Here is a 27932-nt window from a genome sequence, read left to right as displayed (position 1 = left end):
CAAAATGTGGATGTGGAAGACAGTGATACTGATGATCCTCACCATGTGTAGGCCTGTGCTTACATGGGTTTTTGTGTCTTAGTTTTTAACAAAATAAGTCTAAAAAATTTTTAAAAAATTAATTTAAAAATAGAAAAAAGCTTATAGGATATAAAGAAAATATCATTGATATGTAATAATAACTTATTACTTTGTTATTATTTAATAACTTATTGAAGAAATTTTTTATAAATTATAGCCTAGTGTACAGTGTTTATGCAGTTTACAGTAGTGTACAATAATGTCCTAGGCCTTCACAGTGACTCACCACTCACTCATTGACTCACCCAGAGCAACTTCCAGTCCTGCAAGTCCCATTCATAGTAAATGCCTTATACAGGTATACCATTTATCTTGTATACCATATTTTTACTGTACCTTTTCTATATTTAGGTATATTTAGATACACAAATACTGACCATTATGTTACACTTGCCTACAGTACTCAGTATAGTAGCATGCTGTACAGGTTTGTAGCCTAGAAGCAACAGACTGTACCACTTAGCTTAGGTGTGTAGTGGGCTACACCATCTAGGTTTGTGCAAGTACACTTTATCATGTTTGCACAAAGACAAAATTGTCTATGGATTCATGTCAGAACAAATCCCTGTTATGTGACACATGGCTATATTTGGAACCACTGCTTGCCTGGAAAGAGGAAGTAAGGTACTTGTTTACTTACATATGAATGATGGATAAAAGAAATATTAGTGATTTCACAAATATCCAATGGCGAGATAAGTGAAAATGACTCTTAGCAAGAAATTAATTATATACTAATAAAATCAGTTGTAGAGTTATTTTCTGTAGGAAAGCAAAATCCATACCATAATGCCCAGTAGTAACAATTAAATTGTTTGCTTATTCATATGAATTCTATTCTACTCTTTCTGTTTAGGGAAATCTGCTTAAACATTTGAGTATTATTTTATTGTCTTTTCTTTTTTTTTTTTTAATTAAAGGTCGCTTACTAGTCTGGTTTCCATTAGTGGCCATAATCAAGGGAGAGGAACCAGCTGGCGTGGGAAGGGGTCATCTCCACAACATTCCATTTATACACAGAACTAAACAGACAAGCACAGAGTCACTGTTGTGGTTAGAAGTTGTAGCATGGGAAGGGGGAGGAACAGGTGGAGAGCGGGGTTGTTTTTAAAATATATATATAGGCCTTCCCCAACTGGGGTTCCTGGGGGAAGTTGGTCTGCTTCAACCCAAGAGGAAGCAGAATATCCAAGCAGTTTGGGAAGGCCAGAACTGTCAGGGATGGAGAGAGGAGGAAAATCCAGGGAGTTGGGGGTCTGTTTGGCAATGGGGGTAAAGGGAGTGCCTTCCCTCTGCTGGGATTCCCCCAGCCCCTCCAGTCTGGCAGGAAGGGGCCAGCCTGCAATCCCTGAGGGCAGGTCTGGGACTACTAGATTCTCCAGGAAAGGGGCTGGAGGGGATCACAAAGGTTTGTCCTCCAGGAAGATGACGGTGCTGACCCCTAGCTTCTTCTTGATGGTGTCCTTGGAGCTGGCATAGATCATTTTGCTCTTAATGGATGCAGACTCAGAGGCCCAGAAGACAAACACCAGGTCCTTCTTCTTGCTGTCCTTGGTGGCATCATAGGGGGCGTAGGGCAGTCCTTACCTGTCAGCATCTTGACAAAGGTGGTATAGGGATCATCAATGGTTTGGTCCACATTAATTACCAGGATCTTGTTGGCCTCTGCGAGAATGATGTTCTTCTTGTACTCACTCAGGCAGAAGGGCAGCAACTTCTTGCGCTTCTTCGCCTTTTCTAGTGTTGAAGACTTGCACACTTTCATGTCACTGAACAACTGGATGACATCATCAAAGACAGCCACATGGCAGCCCATGTTTCCAAAAGTGAAAAGGAAATGGCAAGGAGAGCCGCTGCAGCTGCTGCCAGGATCTGACTGGACATTTAAATATTTTGAAAATGAAGTCTTATTTTCTCAATGACTGTTAAAAAATCAGTAATAACATAAAATGGGGCTGTAATAAGAACAATAATGATAATAACTGTATTTATTATTACTAACATTTGTTGATAACACTTAATGGAGTCATTTAAGGGTATGTATGGTCTTATGAAGCCCTCTGGCATGTTTGCATTTTCTCCCCAGGTCTCTGCAAATAAGTTTCTATAAGGACAGTGTGGGGTAAGCACTGTCACACAAGTAATAATGAATATTTATTAATTGTATACTACTACTAAATGACCTACCGGCATGATCTACTTAAATACCTCTTATGTATCTCTTAAAATTTGCTGCTACACTGCTTCTCTACCAAAAGTACTAAAGCCATCCTTCTCTGATAGCAGCTGAGGCTATATTATAATTTCTGCAATTTTCTACCTTCAGGAGTTTTCTCCCTAAGGTTTCCAGTATTCTGAACATACTGTCCTGGCAAACTCCTCCCATCAGCTCACCAGACATGCCTAGACAAGTTCTAACCTCAACTGTGAATGCAGCCTTTATGTGAGTACTCTACCAGAGGAGGGAGAAAGGGAGAAAAGAAATGTTATCAGAATTATTGTATTCATTAACCTTCATAATATATATGTGAAAGGAGGATACAGTGGAATAAGGATTGTGGCCATGCACATAACATTAAACTAGATTGCTATCTGTTGATAAAGATTTCCAATTTCTTGCTACATTTATTTTTATTTACTTTTTATTATTTTTTTAAGAGACAGGGTCTCACTATGTTGCCCAGGCTGGTCTCGAACTCCTGGGCTCAAGTGATCCTCCCGTCTCAGCCTCCCAAAGTGCTGGGATTACAGGTGTGAGCTACTGCAGTGGCCTCTTACTACATTTAATACTTCACATTACTCCATTCTTTTCTTTGGAGCAGACTGAAGCATTCCTTTTTTCCTCTTTTTCTTTTTTTGAGACAGAGTCCCACTCTATTGCCTAGGATGGAGTGCGGTGGCACAATCACAGCTCACTGCAGCCTCAACCTCCCAGGTCCAAGTGATTCTCCTACCTCTCAGCCTCGAGCAGCTGGAACTACAGGCATGTGCCACAACACCCAGCTAATTTTGGTATTTTTTGTAGAGAGGGTTTCGTCATGTTGTCCAGGCTGGTCTTGAACTTGGGCTCCAGTGATCCTCCTGCCTCAGCCTCCCAAAGTGCTGGGATTACAGGTGTGCACTCCCGGCCTCTGAAGCATTCCTTGAGTCAGATATGCCTGGTGTTGTTTTACTCAACCTGAGTCACCTTTTGGTTCCCTATTCACCACTACCTACTGCCTTACCCTTAAAGGGGAGGTACTTACTACGTACACTCAGATCATAAATTCCTCAGGAAGCTATTTATCATGAAGTTAAAAGTACAGTTTCTGGAACAAGATGGTTTGTTTTCAAATTTTGCTCTGCCACTTACCAGTTGTGAGATCATTGGCAAGTTACTTAATCTCTATGTACCCAGGTCCTCATCTGTAAAATGGAGATGATAATAGTAGCCATCTCTTTGGGTTTTTAATTTTTGTTGTTTTTTTTTTGAGATGGAGTCTCACTCTGTTGCTCAGGCTGGAGTGTAGTAGCACGATCTCAGCAAGCTGCAACATCCCCCTACCAGGTTCAAGCGATTTCCCTGTCTCAGCCTCTTGAGTAGCTAGGATTACAGGCACCTGCCACAATGCCCGGTTAATTTTTATATTTTTAGTAGAGATGGGGTTTCACCATGTTGGCCAGGGTGATCTCGAACTCCTGACCTCAAGTGATCTGCTCGCCTTACCCTCTCAAAGTTGCTGGGATTACAGGCATGAACCACCGCACCCGGCCTCTCATTGGGTTTTTATAAGGATTGAATGAGGGTGTATGCGTGTAAAATCACTTAGGACAAGCCTGGCACACAGAAAGCACTATATAAGTGTTAGTTGTTATTATTATTGAGTGCAGGTACTCTGTCTAACTCAATTGTACTCTCTTTGCTGCCCTCTCTGACACCTGGCATATTGTTTGATACATGATAAGCTTTCAGTAAAGGCTGAATGAGCGATGAATAACTATCATCAAATAAAAGATAGGAGATAAGAAAATAAAGATTTTCTTAGCTTTGAGATATCCCAGTAAAACAGTACTTTTGAAATAATTGTATATCTTTTATTATAATTCTATGTCACACCAATGTTTCGGTTGAGAGTCTAAGAAGGCTGCATTTGCCTCTGAATCGATCTATGGTCAAGGCTTTGTATTGTGGGAACAGCTCAATCATATTGACCTGGCACATGCTTCTCTGAAGTCACATGTCCAGCATTATGACATGAGCAAGAATGCACGTAACCTCTTGATTCCACTCATTCGAAGTTCTCTGTGGGGACTAGGTTCAGAAGATGTCAGCTCCCCCGTAGACCAGCTTCCCAGAGAATGTCGCCTGCAAACTAGAATGATGCTAGTCCCAGCTTAACTGTGCAAAGAGAAAACCAGAACGGGCTCCCCAAGAACCAGGTTCATTCATTCACAGTTGTCAGAAGGTACAGTAACATTTAGAATCAAAACTTCATATAGGCTCTAGTGTAAAGCTTGACAACTCCTAACTACATCTTAGCTTTCACTTCAGTGGAAGCATCTCATAATGCTAGCAGTATTTTTAAGTATCAGAGAGATGCTCAGTTAAGTTTGATACGCTCCATGACTAAAAGACTATATACTTTTTCAATTATAAACAAACATACAAATAAAACTTATCAGCTGGATATAATATAGCCCTGAGATAAAAATATCATCATATATTACTTTACATTATGATGTCATGTTATGTTCTTTCTACGCTTTCGTGTGGGACATTATGTATGTTCTTTCTACACTTTGGTACAGGACATTATCTGGAAAGACCTTAATCACTATTTATATTTTATGTTTTCCAGAGGGAACATCAAGAGAGGAAATGTCAAACTTAAGAAATATTCTGTTCCCTGAAGCAGGGGAAAAAAGGGAGATGAGGCCTTGTTAATTACAAATCAAACATAGTAACATACCTGTTTCCTCAGTTGCAGTAGAAATAACCAAAATTCCCTCAAATGTGCACTCCTAATTTTGTTCAAGAAACTAATGTTTTTCTTTCAAACAAGTTCTGATGAAATTATCATTTTCTTTTTTCTTTTTCAGAGACAGGGTCTCACTCTGTCACCTAGGCTGGAGTGTAATGGCACAATCATGGTTCACTGCAGCCTCAACCTCCTGGGCTCAAGTGATCCTCCCACCTCAGCCTTCAAGTAGCTGGGACTACAGGGGCACACCACAACACCCGGCTAATTTTTTTACTTTTATTTTTAGAGACAGGGTCTCAGTATGTTGCCCAGGCTGGCCTCAAACCTTTGGCTTCAAGCAATCTTCCCACCTTGTCATCCCAAAGTGTTGGGATTATAGGCATAAGCCACTGCATCCAGCCTGAAATTATCATTTTCTAATATTTCTCTTTTAATTTTCCCTAAGAAGGAAGTAGCCAAATCACAATTAAGGTTTAATTTCACAGAGTATCCTGATTAACTCTGGAACTATGTAATGTTTTAGTAAAATTATAGTGTGGGAGAGAAAAACCACAGTATTTTTATTCTAGAATTGAGGTCAGTAATAATCTTTTTATTCCTAAGTGACTCAAACAGAGTTAATTCATGTCTCTGGCCACTACTGGCAGGGCTAAAGCCTGGCCATGAAGTGAAGGACAACATGGAAAGGTGGAACAGGAACAGGAAGGCAGCACACAAGGAAAAGATGGGAGGTGTTGACAGATTTTTAAAAAGGATCAAGGATGAGCAGTTTCTTTAAATCCCACTACTTCTTTAAATCTACTGATTAATCTAGGTTCACAGATACAAAAACTGTGAGGAAGAGAAAAAGAAAAGGGAATAGATGAGATGGAAAAGATTACTGGGGTGTGGGGGAAGAAAGAAAGAAATCCATCTGGTGGAGAGCAATAGAGCATAACATGAAATTGCCTTAGGTACAAAGCTCACTGATCTATTCTAGAGTCTTCGTCCCACTTGAGACAATAGCCTAGTTCTAGTCCAGTTCCACTCCAATTATAAGGACTTGTCCTTCTCTTCTGATGGTCAAGAATTACTCATGTTCGGTTTATTATTAGGTAAAAATTTATTTAAAACTACTATCTGCAGCAGACAAGCAAATTGCTTTATCTTCCTTCTACTCATTTATATTTATTCAATACGATCCTCATTTCTTAGAGTTTAACAGGATGTATGTGAAAGAAATGGATTGTTGGCTCCTAACCAAAAGTTCTCTTTGAGGCAAGCTTCTCAGAGATAAAAATAAAAATAATTGGCCCAAACAGGACCTAGGTCACCTAGCCTTGAGATTATTTACAGAGAAACATCAGGCAAATTTAGTCAAGGTGACTGAAGACCAAACAATTAAGCGATAAGTTAATTCAAAAAAGACATATCAAAATATATATATTTGAAGTGTTACAACTACATGACACAGAATTATTGGATCTCTAAAGCTACCCATCTAGTTTTGGGGGATTTGTTTCTATTTCTGTCTAGAAATTCAGCTAAGTATAATTTGTTATAAATCTTGAAGAAAACATGTACAGGTAGAATTATGAGGAAAAGTAGTGATTGATTTGGGAAGAATGACGCAATATGTAGTACCAAGAATTTTTTCATAAATATGTTGGCAATTGTCTTCGTCTGCTCAAGGTGCCAAAACAAAATACCATAGACTGGATGGCGAAAACAGCAGAAATCTACTTTCTCACAGTTTGAGAGGCTGGGAAGTCCCAAATCAAGGTGCCAGCTGATTTAATTCCTGGTGAAGCCTCTCTTTCTGGCTTGCAGACAGCTGCCTTCTTTCTATGTCTTCACAAAAAGGGGGGGCAGGGGAGGGGGGGAGGGGGGAGAGAGAGAGAGAGAGAGAGAATATGAATGAGCTCTCTGATGTCTCCTCTTATAAGGGCACTAATCCCATCATGATGCCCCACTCTCATGACCTCATCTAATCCTAATTACCTCCCAAAGGCCCCATTGCTAAATACCACTACATTCAGGGTTAGGGCTTCAACTTGTGCATTTTAAGGAGACAAAAACATTCAATCCATAACAGCCATTTAAAAACAATGTTCCATTACAGCTCTAGGCAAGATGGAGTAAGCACACTCCATCCTGTCTTTTTTTTTTTGAGACAGAGTCTCACTCTGTCACCCAGGTTGGACTGCAGTGCCACAATCTGAGGCTACAGGTGTGCACCATCGCGCCCAGTTAATTGTTGTATTTTTAGTAGAGACTGGGTTTCACCATGTTGACCAGGCTAGTCTTGAAGTTCTGACCTCAGGTGATCCAACCACCTCGGCCTTCTAAACTGTTGGGATTACAGGCGTGAGCCACTGCGCCCAGCCCACCCTGTCTTTATCATTAAATATAGTTATAAAACCTAGATAGAATGCATGAAGCAGCTACTTGAGGACACTGGAAGATAAAAAGTAGCAAGTGAATTGGGGAAAAAGACTAGAATTTAAAGTACTACTGAACAAGCAGTGAGTTTTCTATTTTTGTTTTTTCCCTATCAGAACCTCAGTCTAGAAATAAGGCAGTGTGAAACTCAGAATAGGCACAGACAGACAGAGCCCCAGGAGAAGCCCTCTAGTTCTGGCTCAAGGAGCAGGAAAAGCATCTCCTAATACTCAGTGTGGGAGAAATCTGCTAATTTCTTTTCTTTTGTTCTCCATTCTCTAGTGCCTCAAGCCCCTAGAAATCCTGCTAACCAAGCAGTGGTAATGACTGCAATGTCAGCAGGTGGCCACAGGCTCCAATATCTCTGAGGGAGGAGAACCTTCTTCTGTGGAAAAGTTGGGGCCTCAGGAGGGTGGGATAAACACCAGTTGATTTTTTCTTCTCTGTCCTTCCACTGCTGAGCCCTGGACATAGTGTAGTACCAGAAAGTACATACCACACAGTAAGGTAACTAAAGCACTAGATTTCTGGCTGTGGGACTGAAAGAGGAAGTCCTAGGAATAAGAAAGTACTAGAGACCATGAAGAGGGAGGAACTCAGGGAAGTAGCAGTTAAGTTGATTATAACCTCCTAGACTCACCTTCAAGTTGCACAAGGATGGATCTGATCGCAAACAGCATAGGTACCAAAAAGACTTTGAGACTGAACTAAAGGACACACAATTCCATCACCCTACCACTGACTGGTAGTACACATAGAGGATAGATCTAAATAGCATGGAAAGCAAAATATTCTTTTTGAAAATGGAATTGACATTGAAACTACAACTGACAGAAGGTTGGTTGGAACTTTTGGCTTGAACCAAAACAGATCTATTACCTGCTAAAACAAAAATATCAGTATTCTCCATATGATTTAAACAAAACCCAGAGTCTTTTTTTTTTTTTTTTTTTGAGAAGGAGTCTCACTTTGTCTCCCAGGCTGGAGTGCGGTGGCGCGATCTCGGCTCACTGCAAGCTCCGCCTCCCGGGTTCACACCATTCTCCTGCCTCAGCCTCCCGGTAGCTGGGACTACAGGCGCCCGCCACCACGCCCGGCTAATTTTTTGTATTTTTAGTAGAGATGGGGTTTCACCGTGTTAGCCAGGATGGTCTCGATCTCCTGACCTCGTGATCCGCCCGCCTTGGCCTCCCAAAGTGCTGGGATTACAGGCGTGAGCCACCGCGCCCGGCCCAGAGTCTTATAATATATTAAATGTCTGGGATACAATTCAAAACTATTCAGTGTAAGAGAACCAGGAAAATCTCAACTCACATAAGAAAAGACAATAGAGACAATGCCAGGATGCTACAGATGCTGGAATTAGCTGACTATAGCTTTAAAACAGTTATTAGAAAAGTATACCAGATCGTAAGATAAAAAAGTTCCTGAAAGAAATGCAAAAAATAATTTAAAAAAACAATGAAATTGAAATTCAGAACTAAAAAATATAATAACAAATAAAGAACTAATTGTATGGGCTCAATTACAGAATGGAGATGAGAGAGGAAATAGTCGGTGAATTTGAAGATGAGGCAACAGAAATTATCCAATGTGAACAATGGAGAGAAAAAATATTGAGGAAAAAAAGCTGTGCCTGAGGGACTGGTGGGACAATACCAAAAGATCTAACATTTACGATATTGGAGATCCAGAAGAAGAGAGGAAAGAATACAATGTAGTAACAAATATTTGAAAGAATAAAAATTTCTTAAATTTGGTGAAAAACATAACTTACAGATTCAAGAAACTCAGAGAACACCAAACAGGGTATAACCAAAGAAATTCATGCCCAAACACATCATAATCAAGCTGCTAAAAACTGAAACAAGAAAAATTATTGAAAGCCGGTAGAAAAAAATGATACATTATTTACAGGGGAAAAGCAACGTGAATGTCTGTAGATTTCTCATCAGAAACCATGGAGGATGGAATGAAGCAGAACAACTTAAAGGGCTAAAAATAAAAACCTGTCAACCCAGAATTCTATATTTAGCACAAATATCCTTCATGATTAAATTTGAAATAAACACATTTTTGGGGGAGGAAAACAAAGATAATTTGTTGTCAGCATACCTGCTCTAAAGAATTACGAATGGAACTTCTTCAGACAGACAGAAATGACATCATAAGGTAACCTGAAACATCAAGAATAAAGGAGGAGCCAGACATGGTGGTAGTCTTAGCAACTGGAAGCTGAGGTAGGAGGATCACTTCTAGTCCAGGAATTTGAGGTTACAGTGGGCTATGATTGTGCCAATGCTCTCCAGCCTTGGTGACAGAGCAAGACCCTGACTCTAAACAAAACAAAACAAAACAAAAGCAAGGAATAAAGAAGGAAAAACAGAAATGGTAAATAAAATAAACAATTCACCTCTTAAGTTCCTTAAAATTTGTTTCATGTTTGAAAGCAGAACTGATAACATTAATGGGGTTTTCAGTGTATGTAAATGCAATACATAAGACAACTACAACATAAAGAGGGAAAGGTAATGGGAGCTAAATGATTATAACATTTCTATATCCCCCTTGAAGTGTTAAAATATTGATTCTAAGTAGGTTGTGTAAAATTAAATATTCATATTTTGATCTCAATCATTAAAAACTTTTTTAAAAAGAACATATAGTCAAAAACTAACAAAAATATGGAATTTTAAAACATATACAAACGCCCCAAAAGAAGCTAGGAAAGAGAAAACAGATACATGAAAGAAAATAAAAGGAAACAAATAGAAAACAAATAAATAAAATGGCAGGCCTAAATCTGAATATATCAATTATTACATTACGTGAGAAAAAACCTAAATATACCCACTAAAACAGACTGGTAAAATGTATGCAAAAACATGACTGAGCTATGTATGTGTTGTAAAAAAGAACTCAATTCAAAATACATTTATATAGGTATGTTAAAAATAGAAAAATATATGCCATGCGAACACTAACCAAAAGGAAGCGAGAATAGTTATATTAATATCAGACAAAGTAGACTTCAGAGCAAAGAAAATTACTGGAGATAAAGAAGGGCATTATAAGATGTGTGAATTATAACCTGATAGAACTGAAAAGAGAAACAGACAAATCCACAATTATATTTGGAAACACCAATACTCCTCTCTCAGGGATGGATGGAAGTAGTAAACAGAAAATCTGCAAAAATATAGAAAAATTGAACCATACCATCAACCCAACTGTACCTAATAGATATTTATAAAATACTCCATTCAACAATAGCAGAATACATACTCTTTTAAATGTACATGGCACATTCATCAAAACATAATCCAGCCTAAAAAAGAATTGAAATCATATAAAATATGCTCTCCAGTCATAATACAATAAACTTAGAAGTAAAAGTAAAATCTCCAAACATTTATAAACATTATACTTCTAAGTAATCCATGGGTCAAAGAGGAAGCCAAAAGGAAAAAATATTTTGAACTGAATGAAAATGAAAACACAACATATGAAAATTTGTGGAATGGGATTCAGCTAAAGCAATGCTTAGAAGGAAATTTATATTTATAACATGAAATATTGACATTAAAAAAGAAGAAAGATCTCATGTCACTGATCTTTAAGAAGCTAAAAAGTTAATAATAATAAAATAAACCCAAATCAAGCAGAAGGAAGAAAATTTTTAAAAGCTAGGAGCAGAAATGAATGAAATTGAAAACAGAAAATCGATAGAGAAAAATTAATGAAACAAAAAACTGGTTCTTTAAGACCAGTGAAATTCACAAATCTCTTGCAAGATTACAAAGAAAAGACACAACTTACCATGTCAGGAATGAAAGAGAAGATATCACTACAAATGCAATGGTATTCTAAAAATAAGGAAATACTATGAACAACTCAACACACATAAATATGACAACCTATGTGAAAGACTAATTCCTCAAAATCAAACCACCAAAGCTCACATAAGCAAATTTAAATAACCTGATGAATCCTATACCTGTAAAGAAATTGAATTTAGTTTAAAACCTCTCAAAAAATTTTTCCAAGCCCAGATGGTTACACTGTCAAATTCTATCAATCATTTAAAGGTGAATTAATACCAATTCTACACAAATTCTTTCCAGAAAATAGAAGAGGAGGGAACATTTACCAATTTATTTTTATAAAACCAGCATTATTCTGATACCAAAGCCAGACAAAGACAGAACAAGAAAAAACTATACACCAATATCTGCCTTGGATTTTGACACAAAAATCTTCAACAAAATATTAACAAATTGAATCCAGCAGTATATAAAAATATTATATACCATGCCAAAATGAGGTTTATCTTGAAAATGCAAAGCTGGATCAATATTCTAAAGATCAATCAATGTAATCCACCGTATTACTAAAGAGGAAAAGCTACATGATCATGTCATTTGATACATAAAAAGCATTTAACAGGTCACTCTTGGTGGCTCATGCCTGTAATCCCAGCACTTTGGGAGGCTAAGGTGGGCAGATCACCTGAGGTCACGAGTTCGAGACCAGTCTGGCCAACATGGTGAAACCCTATCTCTACAAAAAATACAAAAATTAGCCAGGTGTGGTGGCGCATGCCTGTAGTCCCAGCTACTCAGAAGGTTGAAGCAGAATTGCTTGAACCTCGGAGGTGGAGGGTGCAGTGAGCCAAGATTGTGCCACTGCACTCCAGCCTGGGCGACAGAGTGAGACTCCATCAAAAAAAAAAAAAAAGAAAAAAGAAAGAAAGAAGGAAGAAAGGAAGGAAGGAGAGAGAAAGGAAAGAAAGGAAAGGAAAGGAAGAAAATTTGACAGATTTCAACATCCATTCAGATTAAAAAAAAAAAAAATTCTCAGCAGACAAGGGTAGAAGGGGATTTCCACAACCTCATAAAGGTTATGTACAAAAAGCCAACATCTAATATCGTATTACATGTGGTGAAAGACTGAATTCTACCCCTTAAGGTCAGGAACAAGGTAAGAATGTCTTCACTCACCATTGCTATTTGACATTATATTGGAATTTTATTCAGTGTAATAAGGCAAGAAGATAAAAGACATACTGATAGGGAAGGAAGAAATAAAAATGTCTATTTGCAGATGACATGATTGTTTACATAGAAAACCAAATAAGTGATTTAAAAAAAACTCCTAGAACTGACTTTAGTAAAGTCATAGGACAAAAGGTAAACACACACACAACATTTTACATCCATATACCAGCAATGAACAACTAGAAACTAGTATTTTTTAAACAATACCATTTACAATAGCTCCAAAAATATTGAAATACTAAGGTACAAATTTAACAAAACATTAATAGAATATGTATGCTGAAAACTACAAAACATTAATGAAAGCAATCAAAGAAGATCTAACTATAAATAAATGGAGAGATATACTATGTTCAGAACTGGAAAAATACCAGGTACTCAGGAGTCTGAGGAAGGAGAAGTGCTTGAGCCCAGGAGCTCTGGGCTGTAGTTCGCTATGCTGCTTGGATGTTGGCACTAAGTTTGCCATCAATATGGCGACCTCCTGAGGGGGGTACTCCAGGTTGCCTAAGGAGGGGTGGACCAGCCCAGGTAAAAAAGGGAGCAGGTCACAATTCCCATGCTGATCAGTAGCAGGATCATGCCTGTGAATAGCCACTGCACTGCAGCCTGGGTAACATAGCAAGACTCCAATCTCTGGAAGGAAAGAAAACTGAAGACTCAACCCATCAAACTAATCTATGGTTTAATTCAATTCCACTAAATATCTCAACAGAATTCACAAAACAAAATTTTAAAATATAGCAAGCTGATTCTAAAATTAATAAAATTTTAAATCGTATTTTAAAAATTTATACAAATTATAATTTTAAATTTTAAAATACAGCAAGCTTATTCTAAAATTAATATAGCAATCTAAAATAATTAGAAAAATCAAAATGTTTGAAAAAGAAAAATAAGGTTGAAGAATGAAACTACCTGATTTTAAGTTGTACTATAAAGCTAGATTAATCAACATAATCTAGTATTGGTGAAACGATAGACACTTAAGATGGGTGGAACAGAATCAACAGCCTAGAAACAGACCCACACAAACACGGCCCACTGCAGCCATGTTTTTTTGTTTTTGTTTTTTTCTGAGATAGGATCTCACTCTGTTGCCCAGGCTGGAGTGCAATGATACAGTTATGGCCCGCTGCAGCCTCAAACTCCTGGATTCAAGCGATCATCCCACCTCAGCTTTCCAAGTAGCTGGGACTACATGCATGGGTCACCATACCCTGACAATTCTTTTTTAATTTTTTGTAGAGATGGGGGTCTTGTTATGTTGCCTGGTGTGGGGGTGCTGAAGCAGGAGGATCGCTTGAGCCTGGGAGGTGGAGGTTGCAGTGGTCACTGTCACTGTACTCCAGCCTAGGTGAGAGAGCGAGACCCTGTAAAAAAAAAAAAAAAAAAAAGCCACAACAATCTATGTAACAGAAAGTTTTGGGAACAGGGCATAATGAGTATGAATACAGGTTCTAAAATTAGATAGCCTTGGTCTAATCCTGGCTTTAGTACTTACTATTTGACCTTGAAAGAGTTACTTAACTTCTCCGTGCCTCAATTTCCTTACCTGAGGATAATTATAGTACTTACTACACAGGTTTGTTATGAGAATTATATGAGTTGATATATGTAAAGCACCTAGAACAGTAGCTGGCATATATTAAATACTATATAAAGTGTTAAATAAAATGCACCAGGTTCTTAACCACCTGTCAGTCACATTAACTTATGGGTATGCCCTATGACATTATAACTGATTAAAGAGCCAAATTATATTTGTTGTATCATAAGGAATTTAACATTTATTGATAAATATGACACAAATTAAATTGTAAGGCTCTGCACTTGAGTCTCTCCCTCAAAATTGTGACTGGTACAGCATGCAGGACCCAAATTCTAGTGAAGAATAGGCTTTATGAACAACAAATTCAATAGGTATCAAAAGGGTGGTTACTAGCAAAAGGAAGATAGTTCGATCCTAAATTGTGATGATAAATATATAGTATCTACACTGGTCACACCACTCTTGACGCATATATTCCATTCTAGTTTCACACTTAATTTAGTCACATAGACTTAATCTGTGTAGCCTCACTGGCAAGAATGAGAATAATGGATAAAAGTTCTAGGGGAAAATATTTAGGCTCAGTAAAGGGAAGATGTAACACTGAAGGGTTCTCTGAACATGAGATGGCAACTGGAGCAGTTCGTGAATCCTATGTCACCAGAATGTTTAAGTTAGTTCAGTGTCCACTTGGTGAGATAATTATGATGACAACAAACACAATCATTTCTAAAATGTTTATGGTGTCCGTCCTAGTTCCTTTATGTAGCGTATCTCCAATCTTCTCACCAACTCTATAACGTAGACACTATCCCTATTTTATAGATGAGAAAACCAAGGCTCAGAGAGGTTAAATAAGTCACCCAAAATGTGCAGTCATTAAGTGGTAAAGCTGTGATTTGATCCAGGACCTCTAATTCCACAGCAAACATTCTTTCTAATCCAAACTGCCTTTGGTTGAAGACTCAATAACATTCAGTATTCCTTTTAATCCTGAGAGTCTGTGATTTGTTGAAATTATATCTTTCTAGACATAGATATAGATTTTCCCTAGCCATTTCCATCCACTGGAACAGGTGTCTTTCTCAAGAAAAAAAGAGGCATGTACCTTATTCTTTTTTTTTTTTTTTTTTTTTTTTTTTTTGAGATGGAATCTCGCTCTGTCACCCAGGCTGGAGTGCAGTGGTGTGATCTTGGCTCACTGCAAGTTCCGCCTCCCGGGTTCACGCTATTCTCCTGCCTCAGCCTCCCGAGCAGCTGGGACCACAGGCACCCGCCACCAAGTAGCTGGGACCACAGACACCCGCCACCATGCCTGGCTAGTTTTTTTGTATTTTTAGTAGAGACAGGGTTTCACCATGTTAGCCAGGATGGTCTCAATCTCCTGACTTGGTGATCCACCCACCTCGGCCTCCCAAAGTGCTGGGATTACAGGCGTGAGCCACTGTGCCCAGCCTTGCCTTATTATTCTTAAGTTTGAGGTTGGTTTGTTACTTCTATGAGAGAAGTGTTACAAGCCAACACACTATTTACTATGTTAATAGACAATGGAATTAACAATAAATTGGATTATGCTGAATAGGTAAGGAGTTTATTATTCCTGAATTTACTTTCCAGAGAGTGGTATTTAAAAACCAACAAAAAAGAAGTAAAATGCTATTATTCTTGATAAAAGTAGTAAATGAAAATATAAATAGAGATAAATCTATGTCCTTACTGCTCTACTCTTCCCCTTAGCTAATTCTCAATTAAACATGATTCATTCAGCACCATAAGACAGGGGGGAAAAAACATAACATGATTCATAAGAATCTATGTAAGTGTTTCAGAATTTGTTACAGTAATTTCTCACCAATTGAGAGTGGGGATGATTACATTCCTAAAAGGTGCCATGTTAGGTAAAACCTCCACTGGCAAAATTCAAGAAAATGCGGAATTTGTAAGAGAATAAAGCAAGAAAGTTGGTAATAAAGCAGAAAAGAATCTTCTTCAGTTGTTCATGAGCTCATATTCTGAAAAATCATGATTGGTGTGAAAGATAGGATGTATTTATATTAACCATACTTCCTTTTTCAGCTTTTGATCTGGCCCTTACTTTACTGCTATTTCATGCTGCTTGCATTTGCTTTCTGACATTTGCAAGCCTTGGCAACATTCTTAATAGTCAGCCGATCCTTCCACAAATGAAGGGCATTATTTTTCTTTAGGCCCAGTGTCCTACTGTTATTCCCCACTCATCATATGTGGAGGGTTGGGGGTAGAGGCAACATTTGATCCTTCCTTTCAGAAAATATTTCTCTGCAGTATGTGATGCTGTTTGATAGCATTCACCCACAGTAGAATTCTTTCAAGATTGCAGTAAATTTTCTCAACACTGCCACTGCTTTATCAACTAAGTTGATATAATATTCTAAATCCCTTGTTATTTCAACAATGTTCACATTATCTTCACCAGGTGTAGATTCCATCTCAAGGAACCACTTTCTTTGCTCATTCATAAGAAGTAGCTCATCTGTTCAAGTTTTATCAGGGGATGGCAGCAATTCAGTCCCATCTTCAGACTCCACTTCTAATTTTAGTTCTCTTGCTATTTATACCACATCTGCAGTGACTTCTTCACTAAAGTCTTGAACTCCTAGAAATCACGTAGGAGGGTTGGACCAACTTCTTCCAAACACTTGTTAATGTTAATATTTTGACCTCCCATGAATTATGAATGTTCTCAATGGCATTTAGAATGATGAATCCTGGCCAGGAGAGGTGGCTCACGCCTATAATCCCAGCACTTTGGGAAGCTGAGGCCAGTGGATCACGAGGTCAGGAGATCGAGACCATCTTGCCCAACACGGTGAAACCCCATCTCTACTAAAATACAAAAATTAGCTGGGCATGGTGGCAGATGCCTGTAGTCCCAGCTACTCGGGAGGCTGAGGCAGGAGACTTGCTTGAATCCGGGATGCAGAGGTTATAATGAGCCGAGATCACGCCACTACACTTCAGCCTGGGTGACAGAGTAAGACTCTGTCTCAAATAAATAAATAAATAAATAAATAAATAATAAATAAATAAAATAATGAATCCCTTCCAGAAGGTCTCAATTTACTTTCCCCAGATTCCCCATCAGCAGAATCACTATCTATGGTAGCTATAGCCTTATAAAATGTATTTCTTAAATAGTAAGACTTGAATATTGAAATTACTCTTTGATCCATGGACTGCAGAACGGATGGTGTGTTAGGCATGTAAACAACATTCTGTTATACATCTCCATCAGAGCTCTTGAGTGACTAAGTGCATTGTCAATGAGCAGTTAACATTTTGAAATGAATCATTTATTTCTGAACAGTAGTTCTCAATAGTGAACTTAAAATATTCAGAAAACCATGCTGTAAAAAGATGTGCTGTCATCCCAGTTTTGTTGTTCCATTTATAAAGCACAGGCAGAGTAGATACAGAGTAACTCTTAGGGCCCTAGGATTTTCAGAATGACCAATGAGCATTGGTTTCAACTTAAAGTCATCAGTTGTATTAGCTCCTAACAAGAGAGTCAGCCTGTTTTTGAAGCTTTAAAGCCAGGCATCAACTTTTCTTTGCTAGCTATAAAAGTTCCAGATGGCATTTTCTTCCAATAAGGCTGTTCTGTCTACACTGAAAGTCTGTGTTTAGTGTAGCCACCTTCATCAATCATCTTAGCTAGATCTTCTGAGTAAATTACTGCAGCTTCTCCATTAGCACTTGCTGCTTCACCTTGTACTTACATGTTATGAAGATAGCTTCCTTCCTCAAACCTCATGAACTAACTTCTGCTGGCTTCAAATCCTTCTTCTGCAGCTTCCTTGCCTCTCTTAACCTTCACAGAACTGAAGAGAGGGACTTGCTCTGAATTAAATTGTAGGAATGTGGTTGGTTAGATCTTCTACCCAGACCATTCAAAACTTTCTCCATGTCAGCCATTAGGCTGTTTTTGCTTTCTTATCATGCATCTATTCACTGGAGCAGCACTTTGAATTTCCTTTAAGAACTTTTCTAGGTCAGGAACAGTTGCTGATGCCTGTAATTCCAACATTTTGGGAGGCCAATATGGGAGGATGCTTGAGACCAGGAGTTTGAAACCAGCCTGGGCAATAAAATGAGATCCCATCTCTGCAAAAAACAAAAAAAAATTAGCCAGGCTCAGTGGTGTGAACCTGTAGTCCCAGCTACTTTGGAGGCTGAGATGGGAGGATTGCTTGAGCCTGGGAGTTTGAGGCTGCAGTGAGCTATGATCATGCCACTGCCCTCAAGCCTGGGCAACAGAGTAAGACCCAGTCTCTTAAAACCAATAAACAAACAAACAAACAAAAAACCACTTTTTCTTTACATTCATCACTTGGTTAATTGTCTGACTCAAGAGACCTAGCTTTTGGTGTATTTCAGCTTTCAACAAACCTTTTTTCACTAAGCTTAATCATTTCTAGCTTTTGATTTAAAGTGAGAGATGTGTGACTCTTCCTTTTACTTAAACATTTAAAGGCCACTGTAGGGTTATTAACTGGTCTAATTTCAATATTGTTGTGTCTCAGGGAAAAGCAAGCCCTGAGGAGAGGGATAAGGATAGGAGACTGACTGGTTGGTAGAGCAGTCAGAACACAACATTTATTAATTTCACTGCCTTACATGGCTGTGGTCTGTGGTGCCCAGATGTTACAATAGTAACATCAAAGATCCACTGATCACAGATCACCATAACAGATGTAATAATTTAAATGTTTGAAATATTGCAAGAATTACCAAAATGAGACACAGAGACACGAAGTGAGTACATGCTGTTGGAAAAATGGCACTGACACACTGGCTAGATGCAGGGTTGCCACACACATGCCATTTGCAAAAATCATAATATCTGCAAAGCACAATAAAGGGAAGCATAATAAAATGAGGTATGCCTGTATTTTCATTTCAGAGGAGGAAACCCAGAAAGGCTACCTGACATGTGACAGGCCAAAGAGCTGGCACCTCTCATTGAGTACTGTCATAATTTAGAATTTCTCAAATACTGCATAAATACTGAAACAGAATTTTATTAAATTATTAAATATTTAGCATTATGACATTATATAAACAGTATCATATTTAGTAACACTAAATAATAGTATATTAAATACTGAATAAAACAGCCATAATCTGCATCCTGCATGCTTCAAACTACTTTGGCAGAGACTATATTTGTTCTTCACCTCCCTGGCACTCTGTGCTTGATAAATTTCCTGTGTTGGGTTCAGAAACAGATTTTGAGAATGATCTTTAAAATGAAGTGTCATGGACCCCATCTTCCTGTAGAATGAGGAGGAAATGGGTACCACTAGAAAGACTTTTAGTTGTCTTCTCTTTTTGGCCTATGAGTGTGCGTTCAGGTGCTGCAAATCCTTACGATTGATTAAACTGAAGAAATATGATTAGTTATCAAAAACAAGACAAAATACAATCACTGTATTTCATGGCTTCAGACATCATTCATTTAAACTCCTTCACCTGTTTATTTCCAAGGGTCCCAAGGAAGGGGTGAGAGAAGGACAGAAGAGGTTTCTTAAACACTAGCCTGTGAGGACACTGTATATGGAAAGCTAGTTTATATAACATAAGTAGGATTAAGTGATGGAGGGACTGTAATGTGGAAGGTGGCACACGGTCCAGCCAGAGGTTCAACAATATCTGGACAGAATTCTAAAGCTGCTTTTAGCCAGCTAAGAATTATTAGCATTTCTTCAGCTTTTTACAAAACACTATAGAAGAAGAAAACATGACTAGGGAGTCAGCCTGTTTGTCTACTCTCCTTTACTCTCCCCTTTTCTGATCTCTCATTAACTTGAAAACTCAGAAGGCATAAAGAAATGGGTGGGGGCATGCCTCTAGCACTAGGCCTTACTTGGGCATTCAAAGGTTTCAGAATTGCTGGTATTTCAACTGAATAAGCAGCAGGCTAGAAAGTAGAAAGGTTTGTGAAAATCTATCAGGTATACTATTTTGAAGTTGAATGAGACTTTCATCCCTGCCAATTTAGTATACTTAGTTTCCTGTACTTCTGTAAAACAAGTTATTTGATTTTTTCCCCCTTTGTTGTTGTTGTTGCTGCTGCTGTTTTCTGGTTCCAGAAACAATGACAATAAAAGAGGAAGAAGGGAGATTTTTAACATCAGATTGCCAGTGAACTGCTGCTGGGCCCCTCTAGGTGAAAGAAGACCTAGTAGATATTTCAACCTAAAACACTTAAAATCAGCCAGCTTTGCCCTGGCCTTTGGAAAAAATACATTCAGTGTCTGAACAGGATATATCATTTCTTTTGCTCAGTAAAGCTCCTTCAACTTTGGGAATGTTTCTATGAATTACCCATAGTAAATTAAAAAAAAAAAAAAGTGTTGGTATTTGGCCGGGCATGATGGCTCCTGCCTGTAATCCCAATGCTTTGGGAGGCCAAGTTGGGAGGATTGCTTAATAAGCCCAGGAGTTTGAGGCTGCAGTGAGCTATGATCCAGTCACTGCACTCCAACCTGGGCAACAGAGCAAGACCCCATCTCTAAAAGTTAAAAAAAAAAAGTGTTGTGCACAAATAAATTAAATTTTATATGTAGAATAATAGCTCTGATGCTGTGGTTGTCCCTGAGGTTAATAGGAAGGTTGTGATTTGCAGAGAAAAGATAAGACATGCAAAGTATTGACTTCTCAAATCTCAAGGCTTGTTCAGCATCTCACTTTTATCTACTAAATTAACTTCTTTTTCTTGTGCAAAATCCACTCAGCAATCTAAGTAAGGAAAAGCAAGCAACAAATGAAGGAATGAAATATAGGGCAAACCTCTAACTTAAAATCAACAGCTATATGAGGACTTGCATTTTTATAAGATGTTTCAATCTTTAGAAATTCATAAAAGCAAAGAATGTACACTCAATAAATGGTTGTTACTTGACAGATGGGAATAACAGCTAATATTAATGATGGTCTTCGGTGAACTGAGAAATATCCATACAGTTATTTTCATGGATCGATAAATATGTTAAACTTAATTATATTTGGGTCATAAGGATGAAATCTTACAGGTTTTATATAACTATCATAAATGTTTTATAGACTACTGATCAGTAAGACTCAGCCAGAGGGGTGTATTAAGAATAGGAACATGAGAACCAAGAGGTCAGCGGGACAGAGAGGCACAGCCTCTTCACAAGTCAGAGAAGATAAACATTTCAGACAAGATGCCATGGTTGAAAACTGGAGAGGTAAGGTCCTCATGCAAACACAGGGGAGATATGAAAAGATCATTGTCCTTACAGAATCTAGGAATGAGAGAATATCACCTCGTCGTATAATGAAAATATCATCTGGGGTATTACACCAGCATGTTTACTGAGTACTTGCTAAGTGCCAGGCATTGAGCGCAGTACTTTGCACGTATTGTCTCATTTGTTTCTTAGTGCAAATCCATGGCATGTGTACTGTTACTGTTCCCACATTAAATATAAGGAAACTGAGGCTTGAGAGCATAAGTAATTTGTCCAAAGTAACAGAGTCGGTAAACAGCAGATCTTAAATTCAAACCCAGGTCTGTAAAAGTCCACATTTTTACACCCTATAGATACGAAGACTCCCCCGATTGGACAGTTTCTGATGGACACATCAGGATAGGGCAATCATAAAATTATCGTCAGTAAAATGGTTTGAATCGTATGTCATACCTTTGGACCACTTGTCTTTCCTCCCCCTTCCCTTTTTTTTTTTTCTCTTTAGTAAGGTTAAATCTATACCTCTCCTATGTCCTAGGCATCCTCTTTTCTCTCTGGTCAGGTTAAATCTTGTTAAGCCTCTCCTATGTCCTAGGCATCCTCTTTTTTCAAGATGATAATATCTTATAGGAGAATAAAGACTTCAGCTATAATTCTGTGAGCTGAGTACTATGCCAGTGCTAAGCAAAGTGAATTACAGGAACTAAAAGAATGGACACAGAATTCAGTGTACTTGTGCTTAGAAGATAAAAGATCTCAAATTATTTTGTTCATTTTAGTTTCACATATTCTTCAAGGTTATGAGTTATTCTGGCTATTAGAGAAACGGGTGGGAGAAGGAAGGTTTTATGCAATCTTAATTTTTAAAACATTAAGTACTGGTACCTATTATTTTCTAAATACTTTCAAGGGCCTTTTCCTAGAATCAGGTAAATGAGAGCAGGCAAGTGACCTACTTACGGCAAAAATTGCTCTGGGTTATAAAGGATGGGAAGCCAAGTGCATCCTGAAAACCACAGCATCTGGTCTTGTTTTATGCATCATCTATCAATCTGTTGTTACAGGAATTGAGAATTAACATTTCAACTATTGTTTCTTCTATTTTAACTAATGCATTTATATCTTTGTTATTCTTACCCAATCCTTCCCACCTCCTCCCCATTTAAGAAACCATAGGCAGGGGCATTATGAAGGTGCCAGTTGAATCCTAGGGAGATCACTCTTTCATCTATGCCTTAAAACTTCTGCTAATGAGGCTATATAGTAGGGTTAGATATCTGAAGCAATTCTGGTTTTGCTCAATCCCGATTTTTCACAGATAGTATCATTTGAACAGTACTGTATTGAAGTTAAATAAAATATTGTGGATTGTAAATTTCCAAGTTCTAGAAAACATTTTGTGGTAGAAGTTTTTAAAAAGTACACTTGGCAATGCTGTTTAAGAAAAAGGTTATGTAGAAATGCAGATTGTGGATTAGTACTACCCTGATAGCACAAGAAAATTATATATAACTTCTTTTTATAGATACTCATTTAAAATTATGTGTAAAGTTTAAAAACATAAAAGTATGGAAGGTAGATTTATAGCAATATGTTCTTTGAACTTTGCTGTTGTCTTTTTTTTTTCTAGTTCTCTCCTTTTTACAGAATGGAGTTATCAATTCATCTTTCTACTACTTCCAATCTTTTGAAATTTTAAATTTCCATTATTTTTTCCTTGATTCTATCTTATTTCTTATTATTATTTTTTAGTTTAGCTTTTTTTAATTTTTAAAACAAGTTTATGGGTACACAGTAGGTGTGTGTATCTATGGGGTACATGATATATGTTGATACAGGCATACAATGCGTTGTAATCACATCAGAGTAAATGAGGTATCCATTACCTCAAACATTTATCATTTCTTTGTTACAAACATTCCAATTATACCCTTTTAGTTATTTAAAAATGCACACTAAATTATTGTTGACTATAGTCATCCTGCTGTCATCAAATACTAGATCTTATTTGTTCCATCTAACTATATTTTTGTACCCATTACCATTCTCACTTCCCTCCTACCCCCACCACTATTCTTCCCAGCCCCCGATAACCATCATTCTACCCTCTATCTCCATGAGTTCAACTTTTTTAATTTTTAGCTCCCACAAATGAGTGAGAACATGCAAAGTTTGTCTTTCTGTGCCTGGCTTATTTCACTTAATATAATCTCCTACAGTTCTGTCCATGTTGTTGCAAATGACAGGATCTCATTTTTTAAAATGGCTGAATAGTTACTCCATTGTGTTCTATATTATTCTGTCTATTGTAGCTTCAAGTACAGCTTCAGGTATAGCTTCATATTCTTGCTTTACTTTTCTTTCTCCACCCATTCTACTTCATTTACCTTATCAAAATAATGGTTCATATGATTCAGAAGACATGATTTAAAAACTTAAAAAATAACAATTGAAATTATCCTTTTATGATATTTTTAAAAGAACCAAGGTAACCAAGTGACTTATACTGGCATAATTACTGCTACAAAATTTTATGTATTTGTTGAAGTTCTATCCTTTTTAAATCACTGTCAAGTGAATTACTTCTAATGAGCAATGAATAGAGTCAGGTTTACTGTGTTTACTTATTCAAAGATTTCAGATTTGTTTTTCCTTCCAAAGGGGTTCTATCCTGAATCTCGTCATGAGGCTTCCTTGCCTTGATTTCTTGATGTATTCCAGTTGGGTTAAAGGTTCAGATGACCAGATAGGCCTTTTAGGTTGAGGTGATGGAGATTTTTGCAAAAATACATCTACAGTCTTCATTCACTAGGGCAGAGTTTCTCAAAATATGTTCTAAAACTACCTATATCCCAATCAGCTCAGATGTTTGTTTACTGATTTACTGATAGTCTTAAACAATAGAAATGTATTTCTCCCAGTTCTGGAGGCTGGGATATCCAATATACTGGCATAAGCTGTGTCTGGTGAGGGTACCCTTCCTGGCTTGCAGACAGACACCTTCTTGCATCCTCACATGGCATAGAGCCCAGATGCTTATATTAAAATGCAGATTTCTAGGTCAAAACCTAGAGCAGTTGAATGGGAGTCTCTGAAGACTGGGAGCCAGAAATCTGCATTTTGTCAAGTTGTACAAATTAATCCATATACAATGAAATTTGAGAACACCTAATTTTATTTTATTTATTTTTATTTATTTATTTACTTTTTGAGATGGAATCTCACTCTGTTGCCCAGGCTGGAGTGCAGTGGCATGATCTCAGCTCACTGCAACCTCTGCCTCCCAGGTTCAAGCGATTCTCCTGCCTCAGCCTCCCAAGTAATTGGAATTACAGGCACCTGCCAACACACCCAGCTAATTTTTGTATTTTTTTTTCAGTAGAAACAAGGTTTCATCATGTTGGCCAGGCTGGTCTTGAACTCCTGACCTCAGGTGATTCACCCACCTCGGCCTCCCAAAGTGCTGGGATTACAGGTGTGAGCCATTGAGCCCAGCCGAGAATACCTAATCTAAGGAATTATTTCTTCCCACCAAGTATCTGGTGCATTAACTTTGGTTGCAGAGCAAACTGGCTACACTCCATTTAATAACAAAAATGGAAAATTAAGTACAATTTTATGGCAGGGAAGAACTGCCATAACTATTTTAAGAGGTATTGATAAAGAAAACACACACACACACAAAACCCAAAAACTTTCTACAATAAAGTAATAATTGTTTTTAATATCTTGATTCTAACAAAGAGCAAAGGCCTAGAAAGTCTACAATCTGCTCTAATTTCCTGATTAATATTATATATAATGAATTATTTGTTGAGCCCCTACTGTGGGCCAAATATGGTATTTGTGTTGCCAGGGATTATATAAAGCTATCCCGGTATGAAAAGCATATGTTCACTCTGCTCTATTCTGGAAGAACCTCATTGATTTGATGATTGCTGAAAATGAATGTACTTCATGTCTTAGGCCCAAACATGGAAGCTTTCTTAAGGATTCGCTAAATGAAATTAGGTCCAAAACACACAGGTGTAGGCATTTGGTTTACAGCTGAACCACTGGAAAGGGAGTGAGTGAGGTGTAGCACTTTTCGAGCTTGTGGACTCTTTACTGTCAGCCTTGATGACTTTATTCAAGAGTTTCCTTTCCTGCGCAATCATCCCTCAGATATTAGGCAGATGAATTGAAACTAAATGTAACCATATTGGGAACTCCATTTCATTGTAGAATTCATTTAGGATGTCTTTAGTAGAGTGACTCATGATTTGCCTGAGACTTTCTCAGCCAGTCTTATATCCCAGCAAACCTTTTAGTCTCATGCAAACTGAAACTGGGTAGGCTGGTCACCCTGGTCCTTAGAGGAGGGCGGGTGAGGCTCTTAGTTGAACCAATTTCACTCAGCAAATGAATGAAAATCCATTACCACCTTGAATTTCTCAGCTCATTTTCCTTACCAGTGGGTATAATTACCCTATTGGGGCACAAAACCCGTTTCTTTCCTTTAGTGGCCATTCCCTTTTAGTCCTGTCAAACCATGTGCCCATGAGCCTCCCAAGCAATGATTCAACTTGGGATCATCCAACGACCCAGTGGAGAGTCTCTTGAAAGTCTGCCGAGCACTGATAGCCTCTGTTTTTGTTTTTGTTTCATTGTTGTTGTTTGTTTTTAATGAACATTGTCCTGGTCTCATAATCTTCCTGTTATTCTCAAAGGTCTATCTCTCTAAATAATTAGTCTAGCAATCCCAAACCTAGCTTCACATCAATTTTTTTTAAAATTAGGAATGTAGGCATGCACATACATAAAAGCCTTAAATACTAAAAAGGCATGGGTATAAAACATGAACCATTTACAGTATTAAATTCCATTCTGATTCCTGTCCATGAACTTAATCACAGTTTTCAACATTCATGCATCCCTTTCATCCCTTCCTTTAAAGCCTTGTGATTTTGGCATTTCATGGTCTTACTTTCAACTAGATTTTAAAGTTTAGCTCGTATTAAATTACCATCTCAAAGAGAAAATGTAAAGTACAAGGTTTGAATTAGGCAGATCTGTGTCTCAATGAAATTGTTGCCTTTATTTCCTAAGTATATGAACTTAGAAAAGTTTCTCTAAGCTTTAAAATTTGCTCATTAGTAAAAACGGAGAAAATAATAGCTATTTTAGAGGATTTTGGGGTATTTAGGTTATGCATATAAAGCACATGGCAGCATATTGCCCCACCCCAGCAGACATTCACTAGGTACTATCTTCACCACATTATTACAAGTTTGTAACTAGTAACATTCGTTAACAATCAGGCTGCAAAACTGTTATTATTATTGAGACAGGGGCTTGCTCTGACCCCCAGGCTGGAGTGGAGTGGCTTGATCACTGCAGCCTTGATCTCCCGGGCTCAAGCGATTCTCCTACCTCAGCCTCCCAAATAGCTGGGACTACAGACATGCGCCACCAAATCCAGCTAATTTTTAGGGTTTTGTTTGTTTGTTTGTTTTTTGTAGTGACGAATTCTCATTATGTTGTCCAGGCTGGTCTCGAATTCCTGACCTCAAGTGATCCTCTCGCCTCGGCCTCCCAAAGTGTTGGGATTACAGGCGTGAGCCACTGCGCTGGCCAAGTTGCAGAATTGTTTAGCCATCAAAGATGATGCCTCAAGTAGAAAGGCACAAACTGCCTTCCTGAGGAACACAGGGAGAACTCTCATTACATCATAGTCTCACCGACTCTATCTGAAGGAAGTGATGCTTCTTATATCTTCGGAGTGTCTAACATCATCTGGCCCCCTGGCAGTCTGTGTATTCAGGAGGTTCTGGCTTTCAGGTTTGCTCCCTTGGGACCTCTTATGTCACGTCGCTCGTTCTGGAAAGGGAAACGGGTAAAAGAAAAAGGGAAATCACCAAAATGCAAAATCTGTTGCCAGTTGCCCTATTCCGTCCCAACTACTGGGCCTGCTGGCGTGGGCTGCTAAATCTTTTCGCGGAAAGATTTGTCAGGCGCCACCCTCAGGTGTTTGTCAGCACAGAGACGGGGGAGGAGGGCGAGCTCACCCTAGAATTGAAAGGCAGGTGGTGAGGGATGAGGGGTGAGGTGTGGGAGGTGGCCATGAGCTTCTGCGTTTTGGCTAAAGTACAGACATAAAGCCGCGGCGTGAGGGTTTGCAGAGTGGTGGGAAGGAGAGAATGTCTTTGCTGGGTACGCAGAGCATTTCTGCACTCTCAAGAAGGCTGCCCGATTTGTCAGGGTTGCGCCCGGAGCCCGCGAGAAGGGCAGGGACTTTCTGTGATAAGCGCCTTCCCAAATGTGGTGTCTGTTACACTCAGAGCCTCAGCGAGTGCTGCTGGCAGACACGCCGGCTTCGCAGAAAGTCTCCGTCCGGCAGGTAGCAGGTTAAGCAAGCATCGGGTGCGCGAATTTGCTCTCGCTCACCATTTCTAACCCTGGGAGCACACCGCATTCTCGCCGGCGACCGCGGGTCGCGCATGCTCCTTGCGAGCGAGTGGGTCGGGGCTCCCGCCGGAAGCGTTCTCTCCCAGGCTGCATTTCCTTCCTGTGCGAGGCCGGCTGAGGGCATTTGCTCCCGCTGTTTCTGCTCCTAGGTGAGTAG

At 38.5% G+C, this 27932-nt stretch overlaps 1 protein-coding gene and 1 pseudogene across 3 annotated transcripts in view; one reads left to right on the top strand and one right to left on the bottom strand.

Moving 5' to 3' along the window:
• Window positions 1-165: 165 nt before the first annotated feature.
• Window positions 166-27836, bottom strand: LOC126963341 (cofilin-1-like; annotated as a pseudogene). The gene is made up of 3 exons (XR_007729035.1): window positions 27755-27836; window positions 27049-27187; window positions 166-6872 (listed from the first exon to the last, which is right to left on the bottom strand). The product of XR_007729035.1 is annotated as a cofilin-1-like (transcript).
• The window catches only part of ATAD1 (ATPase family AAA domain containing 1), a 68622-nt gene continuing 68502 nt past the window's right edge, over window positions 27813-27932 (top strand). The window contains exon 1 of one of the 2 annotated variants that reach the window (XM_050805589.1): window positions 27813-27924. The gene's annotated coding sequence lies outside the window, so the exon portion shown is untranslated. The remainder of the gene's footprint in view (window positions 27925-27932) is intronic. The other variant, XM_050805588.1, reaches the window with a different exon arrangement.

Source organism: Macaca thibetana, chromosome 9, assembly GCF_024542745.1.
Source record: "Macaca thibetana thibetana isolate TM-01 chromosome 9, ASM2454274v1, whole genome shotgun sequence".
Classification (NCBI taxonomy): domain Eukaryota; kingdom Metazoa; phylum Chordata; class Mammalia; order Primates; family Cercopithecidae; genus Macaca; species Macaca thibetana.
The sequence above is the reverse complement of the archived record's forward strand: the minus strand, read 5'-3'. Positions and strand labels throughout refer to the sequence as shown.